This window comes from Helianthus annuus, chromosome 10 (genome assembly GCF_002127325.2).
Source record: "Helianthus annuus cultivar XRQ/B chromosome 10, HanXRQr2.0-SUNRISE, whole genome shotgun sequence".
Classification (NCBI taxonomy): Eukaryota; Viridiplantae; Streptophyta; class Magnoliopsida; order Asterales; family Asteraceae; genus Helianthus; species Helianthus annuus.
Window position 1 is genome coordinate 98637199 of NC_035442.2, and position 7283 is coordinate 98644481.

Here is a 7283-nt window from a genome sequence, read left to right on the forward strand (position 1 = left end):
ATATGGAAACTTAGCACAAATTACGAGCAATTAGTTAGGCTAAATTTACTTCTATTCCTAAAGGGGTAACGAGCTAGTAGTTAGGTGATTTGCCTAAAATTCAACCACACATGCTTATATATATTGCACTCTTGAGCATTCGGAAGATACAACACACTCTAGCATACTACACGATAGTGATCCTTGTACCTAGCTCGTTACCATCCAAAGTTGTAAACATTGTTCATTATATTGAAGTTTGGTGATCGGTAGTTTCCATCACCCGAGGTTTTTTATGCCGGAGATCATTCATTGATCAAGGGCTTTTTCCTCGTATAAATCCTTGTGTCACTTGTGCAATTTTCATTTAAGTGATCCTTATCTTTGTTCATCATACCAAGCATCATTCCCCATTTACAAAGAGTTTGGTTGCATTATCCTTGTGTGATTTTTGACCAAAACAGTTCGGCGCCCACCGTGGGGCAATTGGTGCTTCATTCATAAAAAAGTTTCCCGTTGCTGATCATTCCGGATCATTGCATACATGGCTTCATCGTTGAAGAATACCTCTACAGCGATGTCCGCAGTCAGTTCATCTCAGGGCATTCCACCTTTGCCTCCACCACCTGCTGGATCTCAGAAAAATGCTGAGAAGAGACCTACTCCCATTTTCTTTAAAACTCCATCTTCTTCTACTCTCACTTCTTCTGCTCCCAGTACTAGTGATATATTTACTTTAATTTTGCAGATGAGGGATCGTATTCAGCGGCAGGATGAAACTAATGACAGGATCCTTGAGGAAATCAGAGATCTCAAAAGACAGAAGAAAACGGCAGAGGATCATTCTCCACTGATGCCCAAATCTTTGAATTTTGATACTCCGATGATTACTTCTCAGCCATCAGAGGTCCCAGACATTCAACATGTGGGCGGATCAAGAGGAGTACACTTCGGCTCAGCAACAGTGACTCAGGCATCAGGTTCATATTTCCAGCCAGCAGGATCCTGTACTCAGCATATGGGATCCTTCATGAATTCAGGAGCCTACTCAAGAGCACAGCAGGTTCTAGGATCCTCCTTTGTTCCAGGATCATCCCAGATTCAAGGATCCTCCTTTGTTCCAGGATCATCCCAGGCTCAGGGATCCCTCCAGATGCCAGGATCCTTGAAGAATTTGCAAACAGGAAGTTCAGATGTCCATCAAGGAGATTTTATTCCAATGCAGACCATTGCCTCCACTGGTCCCTCCATCATCCCAGAATCCCAGCAATATGGATTCACATCCAATGTTCCTAACTTGAACCCGATGGGAGGTAACACTTTTAATAATTCTCTTACCACTAACCATGGATTCATGCAGGATACAGGTATCAACCATGCTATGGCCAGAGAACTGCAGAAACTAAAGGATATGATATCAAGTGTTCCAGGGGTAGTCAAACCTATCCCGGAGATTGCAGATGGAAGCCATAAGGTATCTCGTTTTGCACCACCAATTTGTGATGCTGAGATACCCAAAAGATTCTATATTCCAACTATGAAGCTGTATGATGGTACAACGGATCCTGAGGAACACATAGCACAATACAGGGAGAGGATGGAGATCAATCCGATTCCAGAAAGGTTAAAGGAAGCATGCCTATGCAAGGGATTTGGATCCACTCTTACTGGATCAGCTCTTAAATGGCTGCTAAGTCTTCCCCCTTACTCTATTACTTCGTTTGCTAATTTAGTTAACTTATTCAATAATCAATTTTCTTGTAGCAGAAAATTTGAACGATTGACTAGTGATTTATATAGGATAACTCAGGGTCATAATGAATCATTAAGGGATTATATAACCAAATTTAGTAAAGAATCCTTGGACATTCCCAACTTGGATGTAGCCACAGCTGTCGAGGCCTTCAAAATGGGGTTGCTTAGGGATTCATTGTTCTATGATGATCTTGTTATGACACCATGCAGGAACCTAGACGAAGTAAGGACTCGGGCACTCAGGTTCATCCGGCTAGAGGATGACAAGAGGATCCAGGAGAGACAAGTAGGATCCTCAAAACAAGAAAAGCAAGGATCCTCTTTCAAAAGCAACAAATTCAAATCCTACAACAGAACTGACAACCAAAACGTGCATGCTGAGGATGATGAGGATTATCCTCCGATTTCTGAATACTGTTTTTCCGTTGATAACCATGAACCAATCCTTGCAATGCAGAATCTAGGAGAAAAAGCCAGATGGCCCAGAAAAAATGACAAACCAGCCGCAGCTAAAGATAAATCAAAGTGGTGTGCATACCATGAGGATTTTGGGCATTTGACAGAGGAATGCATCGCATTGAGAAAGGAAATTGGATATCTGCTAAGCAAGGGGCATTTAAAAGAGTTGTTGGGAAGAAAAAAGCCAAGGACTCAGGATCCTAAAAGGATCCCTGAAAAAGCTCCAGCTCCTCCGGCAGATGTACAAGTGATAAACTTTATTTCTGGAGGATCAGACATCTGTGGTACATCCTTTTCGGCAGCTAAAAGGCATGCAAAGGAAGCTAAAATGGATAATGGAGAAAGACCTATTCGAACATCAAGTGTCTCGGTAGGAAAAGTGATAACCTTTGATGAGGATGATCGCGTAGACATCCAGGATCCTCATCATGATAGTTTAGTTATTACTCTCTTTATTTCTAACCATTTTGTCCGCAGGATCCTAATTGACGGAGGAAGCTCAGTAAACATTATCCAGCTTGATGTTCTGAAGAAAATGGGTATTCCTGAATCAGACATCACACCAAGATCCTCCGTGCTCGTGGGATTTAGTGGCGAAACTAAGAAAACCCTAGGGGACATCAAACTCCCAATTTACGTGGAAGGATTACATAATTATCAGAAATTTTGTGTTATTGACTGTTTATCTTGTTGTAATGTTATCCTTGGCAGGCCCTGGATACACGATATGAAGGCAGCCCCATCCACCTACCATCAATGTGTGAAGCTCCCTAGCCCTTGGGGAATAATCAAGATCGATAGTGATCAGCAGGAGGCTAAGGATTGTTACACCTCATCAATGAAACCAGCCTCGAAATCAAGGGAGCAATAGCAATTAAAGTATCCTCCAAGGGATGTCTTGGAGGCAAGAGAGCAGGATGTGGACGAAATCCTCTTGGATCCTGATGATCCTGAATCCAAAATCTATATCGGATCAGGGATCCTTGGACAAATGAAAGAAGACATTGTATCCTTCCTCAAAAGAAGAAAATCTACCTTTGCATGGAAACATGAGGATATGACAGGTATATCTAAGGATATTATCACTCATAAACTTGGCATTGACAGGTCATTCAAACCAATCCATCAAAAAAGGAGGAAGTTTGCACCAGAAAGAAATGCCATTATCCAGGAAGAGGTAGAAAGATTACTACGAGCAGGTATGATTAGAGAAGTAAAGTATCCAAAATGGCTGGCCAATGTGGTTGTTGTTCAAAAGAAAAATGGAAAGTGGAGGGTATGTGTCGATTTCACTGATTTAAATAAGGCATGTCCCGAGGATCCTTTCCCATTACCCCACATTGACTCCATGGTGGATGCAACGGCGGGTCATGAACTGTTAACCTTTATGGATGCATCATCTGGATTCCAACTAATTCAGATGGAACCATCTGACCAAGAGGATACGGCTTTTATGACCCCAACCGGTTTATATTGTTATATTGCTATGTCGTTTGGATTAAGGAATGCAGGTGCAACATATCAAAGGCTGGTGAACCTGATGTTCAAAGATCAGATTGGACAAACTATGGAAGTATACATAGACGATATGGTAGTAAAATCCAAGAAAGCTGAGGATCACCTAAGGGACTTGGAGGAAGCATTTGATATCCTTGATAGTTATAACATGAAGCTTAATCCTTCAAAATGTCACTTTGGTGTTAAAGCAGGCAAATTCTTAGGATATATGGTAACCCAGATGGGCATTGAAGCAAGCCCAGAACAAATCAAAGCATTGGTGAATATCAAATCCCCCTGCCAACGCTAAGGATGTGCAAAGACTAACAGGCAGGATAGCAGCTTTAAACAGATTTATATCCAAATCCTCATAAAAGTGTAAAGAATTCTATGATATCCTAAGAAAAAACAAGAAATTCGAATGGACTGAAAAGCATGAGAATGCTTTATAAGCCCTCAAAGAATACATGTCCTCAGCTCCAGCATTGATGAAACCAGAAAAAGGAGATGTGTTATCCTTATATCTTGCGGTATCCTCAAAAGCAGTAAGTGCAGTCCTTGTTAAGGATCATGAAGGTACACAATATCCTGTATATTATGTAAGCAAGAGTTTACTTGATGCTGAATCCAGGTATTCACACCTTGAAAAACTTATTCTTGCACTAATTATGGCATCTACTAAACTAAGACATTATTTTGAAACCCATGTTATTGTTGTTAGAACTAATTTTCCAATTAAGAATGTCCTCAGGAAACCAGAGATGTCCGGAAGGATGGCTAAGTGGGCAGTAAAGCTTAGTGCCCATGATATAAGATATGAGCCTAGAACAGCCATCAAATCTCAAGCATTAGCAGACTTTGTGGCTGATTTCAGTAGTGATTTACAAAAGGAAGCCGAATTGGAAGTCCAGCAGCTGGATGAGACCAAGGATCATTGGATACTGCATACTGATGGATCCTCAAATGTTAAAGGCACGGGGCTTGGTATACTACTAAAATCGCCACAGGGGGACATAATACCCCACTCCATAGCTTGTGAGTTCCAAGCTACTAACAATGAGGCTGAATATGAAGCCTTGATTGCTGGTTTGCAAATTGCTAAGCATATGGGGATCAGGTATCTTGAGGTATACGTGGATTCATTGTTAATCACTAATCACTTTAATGGATCCTACGCTGCTAAAGGTGAAAAACTAACCAAATATTTAGAGATAGTCAAAGAATTGGCACTCTCCTTTGTTTTCTTTAGTTTAACACAGGTACCAAGGGAAGAAAATACAGAAGCTGATGCATTGGCTAATCTAGGATCATCCTTGAAGATCCCAGAGGATATAAGTATCCCCATCATCCATATCCTGGCTCCTGCTATTGAAAATCAGGTGGCCATGGAAATAGAAGAGGATTCTGCAATGATCCCTAGTGAGGATACTCGATCTTGTTCAGGATCATGAATCTCACCAATCATGAGATACTTACAACACGGATGGATTCCTATGGGAGAAAACCCTAGGGCTTTCAAAATTAAGGTATCTCAATTCACAATCTTAAATAATATGCTGTATAAGCGATCTCTTGCAGGACCATATTTAAGATGTATCGAGGATCCTGAAGTTCAAGAAGTTTTAAAAGACTTCCATGAAGGAGATTGTGGAAACCACACTTGGGGCAGGGCATTGTTCTCAAGGATCTTAAGGACAGGATACTACTGGCCAACTATGAAAAGGGATGCTGTGGAGTATGCTAAGAAGTGTGATCCTTGTCAAAGACACAGCAATATCCTTCATCAGCCGGCTGAATTTCTACATCCTATACCATCCTCTTGGCCATTTATGAGATGAGGGATGGATATAGTTGGCAAGCTCCCTAAGGCACCTGGTGGAAAAGTGTTCATGCTTGCTATGACTGATTACTTCTCCAAGTGGATAGAGGCTGAAGCCTTTGCCCAAGTCAGAGAAAAGGAAATTATATCCTTTATTAAGAGAAATATTATAACTAGATTTGTCATTCCTTCTGAAATTGTATGTGATAATGGTTCCCAATTTATTGGTAGCAGAACTACTAACTTTTGTGACAGCTGGGGGATTAAGATGATAACATCAACACCAGTCCACCCACAAGCTAATGGTCAAGCAGAATCATCCAACAAAATCATCATCAACAATTTGAAGAAGAAACTTGGATCCAAGAAGGGGAAATGGGCAGAAGAATTACCTTATGTGCTTTGGGCTGATAGGACAACCCCCAAGAATGCTACTGGTCAAACACCATTCTCTTTGGTATTTGGGGCAGAATCAGTGATCCCAACAGAAATGGTGGTTCCAACTGCTAGAACAAGTACCCGTGATCCTGAGGAAAATGATCAGAACTTGGTTCAAGACTTGGATACCATTGAGGAAATCAGGGATTTGGCTAGAATAAGGATGGCTAGCTACCAACAAAGAATGGCTGGTGCTTATAACAAAAATGTCAGGATAAGGAAATTCCAGGTTGGGGATATGGTATTGAGAAAAGCATTCCAGAATACCACTAATCCTGCTGATGGGAAATTGGCACCAAAATGGGAAGGCCCTTATTTGATCGAAGCCGAAGCAGGAAAGGGGGCATATAGACTGCTAACCATGGAGGGTAATTTGTTACCAAGAGCCTGGAATGCTGTCCACTTGAAGAAATATTTCATGTGAGCAGGATCCTTCTGGCACATATGATCCTTACATTAGAAGTATCCTTCAAGGATCCCTGAAGTATCGACGATCCTTACTCTGGCAATGTCCTAAGCTCGAACTCTTATTTACATATTTTCTTATTTAAGGATAAGGATCATGTATCCTTCATCCTTCTCTCACGAGATTTTGAGTTCTGATAGTCCAGGTATCCTTAGCATATTGTCAACAATCTTCAGAAGTAATTCAGATCCTTGGGTTTAACCCCAGTTGTTTGGGCTTGTCCCCAGTTATCCTTGGGCTTGTCCCCAGTTTCGCCTGTAGCGCACGATGATCCTGGTATAGTTCAAGTCTTTGGGACCAGTATTCGCTTTAGGGGCTGATAATTCCATCGTACTGGCTATACCTAGGATCCTACGTATAATGGTAGACGTACCATACATCCGTTCCTAAGGTTTCTGTTGGTGCATATTCGGTGACAACAGCTTAATAGTTTGATTATTAGTCTTTGGATATTTTGTAATGGGCTTAGCTTATTGGTTAATGAGTTATTATTGTAATAGGCTTAGAAAATGGCCTAGTCCATGTAGGAAGCTCAGTTCACAAACATGTGGTATATAAACATGTTTTTGTGATTAGGGTTTTAGTAGTTAGAGAGTTTTAGAGAGAGAAAACGTAGAGAGAGAGAGAAAAACAAATTTGTGTGAGGCAATATCACAGAGATAGGCTGTGAGGTTGTGAAGGTCTTGAATTGATTGTAAACTGCAAGTTGGATAATCAATAGAAGACCGTTTGATTGTGAATTCTGTTTTCTACTCGTTTCTGTGCAAATCTGACCTAGAGGATTCCGCACTCTAGGTTAGATATACAATTCTGTGAAGATCCATACGACTCAAGGGGACCTACAATTGGTATCAGAGCAATAGGCTCTTG